This window comes from Orycteropus afer, unplaced genomic scaffold, assembly GCF_000298275.1.
Source record: "Orycteropus afer afer isolate SDZICR_OR568_19922 unplaced genomic scaffold, OryAfe1.0 scaffold00705, whole genome shotgun sequence".
Taxonomy (NCBI): Eukaryota; Metazoa; Chordata; class Mammalia; order Tubulidentata; family Orycteropodidae; genus Orycteropus; species Orycteropus afer.
In genome coordinates this window covers 837827-840419 of record NW_006922292.1, presented here as the reverse complement: position 1 = coordinate 840419, position 2593 = coordinate 837827, and positions in this window count along the sequence as shown.

The window sequence follows — 2593 nt, the reverse complement described above, 5'->3', positions numbered from 1 at the left end:
AGCAAGACACAATATTATGGGTGTTCAATAGAGACTACAATCAATAGACCATTGTTAGGGCATGAAGAAAAAGAGAGGTCATAAAAGTGGCTGAGGTTAAAGTAAATAGAGGTCAGATTGTGGAACTCTGCACACACTCTGAAAGAACGCTGACTTGGCTCTATAATTCTTTTTTATTTTTTTTTAATTTGATTTGGGTGAAAATTTACAGAGCAAATTCACCTTCCATACAGCAGTTCACATATACTTTGTCTCATGACATTGACCACAATTTACCACAATGCAACAGCTCCCCTCCCACTTCCTCCTAATAGTTACCTCTTCCCTGTGTCCCTCCCTCCATGCACTCCGGCCCCCTGAACTGTCTCCCTGTGCATAAGCAGCCCTTCTTTCTCCCATGATTGTTCTTTCCAAGGAGTGTATCTACCTCAGGTAAAAGTTCAACTCATATGCATGTCTTTTGCTTGGCTGGAAGCCACAGGTCTGGGTTCAATTCCAGACCTGATAGGCAGCTAGGGGCCATAGTCTCAGTGGTTCCACTAGGCTACATCGGACCAGCAAACCTAGTCCTCCTCTTCCCACGCTGTTTTTTTTCTCCAAATGATTTTGAGTTTGGTCTACATTGTTCTTCCTCTCTATCCAAGATCTCCTACATAGATCCCCTTCCAAGGGTTTGACATTGGTAGCCAGGCACCATATAGATCTTCTGGTGTCATATAGGCTGCAGATTGGATGGTGTACCAGTTACTAGGACTGATTATATCCATGAATTTCTGCTTTTCTTCATTCTTCTTTGCTCTAGATGAGGAGAGACCCATCGTTGCATCTAGATGGCTTCTTGCAAGCTTTTAAGATCCCAGTCACTACTTACCAAAGTAGAGGTGGAGCAATGTTTTGCATAGTAAGTTATGCCAATTGAGCTTGATGTCCCCTGTGACTATGGTCCTGAGCCAACAAGTTCAACTACTCAGTCCCTCTGGGTAGCTGGCTGTGACCAAGGAGTGACTAACATTTCTTGTCACCTCTACTATACACCTGGGAATTCAGATCATACACATAAATTTATAGAACCACTGTCTACAACCCTATACATGTTCTTGGGTACACTCTCCACTTCATAGACATACCTACTAGTTCATCCTGTCCACCCACCTGTCCACCCATCTATCCACCCATATACCCATGTTTGCCTTCACTGACAATGCAGTACTTACCCATGTTGGCCTTCACTGACAATGCAGTACTGTATGTGCAAAAGTGTTAATCTTTGTTGTCTGTACCTCCCATGTACCTCTCTATGTCTTTCTCTTCTTCAGTGCCACCATATCGATCACTCATATTTGGTACATTGTCTTTCTCTTCACCCACATCAATACTTATCTCTATCTATCTAAGAGTGTTCCCTCCTCTCCCTTCCCACCCCTGGTAATCAACAAAGAAAATTTATTTCCATAAATAAACCTTTCCTTGACTTTTACAATAACAGGCTAATATAATATTTGTCCTTTTGTGATTGACTTACTTCACTCAGCATAATATCCTCCAAGTTCATCCACGTTATGTGAAGTTTTTCAGATTCTACATTATTCTTTAGCATTGCATAGTATTCCATTGTGTGTATGTACCACAGTTTGGTTATCCATTCCTCAGTTGATGGACACCTAGGTTGTTTCCATCTTTTGGCTATTGTGAATAGTGCTGCGATGAACATGAGTGTACATATGTCTATTCTTGTCATGGCTCTCCCTTCTTTAGGATATATACCTAGTAATGGAATGGTGGGGTCAAATGGTATTTCTAATTCCAACTTTTTAAGAAATTACCATACTGCTTTCAACAGTGATTGTACCATTTTACAGTCCCACCAGCAGTGTATGAGAATCCCAATCTCTCCATATCCTTGCCAGCATTTGTTATTTTCTGTCTTGTTGAACATTGCTACTAGTGCTGGAGCAAGATGGTATCTCATTGTTGTTTTGATTTGCATCTCTCTAATAGCTAATGATCATGAGCATTTCTTCATATATTTATTGGCCGCTTGAATATTGTCCTTGGTGAAGTGTCTATTCAAGTCTTCTGCCCATTTTTTGATTGGATTGTTGGTCTTTTTGCTATTGAGGTGTTGGAGTTTTCAATAAATTCTAGGAATAAGTCCCTTGTCAGATATGTCATTGCCCAATATTTTTTTTTTCCCTGTCTGTAGTTTCTCTTTTGACTCTTTTGAGAAGTCCTTAGAAGCACATAAAAAATTAATTTTTAGAAGGTCCCAATCATCTGGTTTCTCTTCTGCTGTTTGTGCAGTTTGAGTTATGCTTGATAGTCTCTTTATGCCACGTATTAGGGCCCTTAAATTTGCCCCTAGGTTTTCCTTGAGGAACTCTATAGTTTTGGGTTTCACATTTAAGTCTTTGATCCATCTGGAGCTTGTTTTTGTGTATGATGTGAAGTACAGATCTTGTTTCATTTTTCTGCAAATGGATATCCAGTTTTGCCTGCATCATTTATTAAACAAACATTCTCTTCCCCATTTAATGGATTTCTGCCCTTTGTCAAAGATCAGCTGACCATAGGTCGATGGATCTATTTCTGGGTT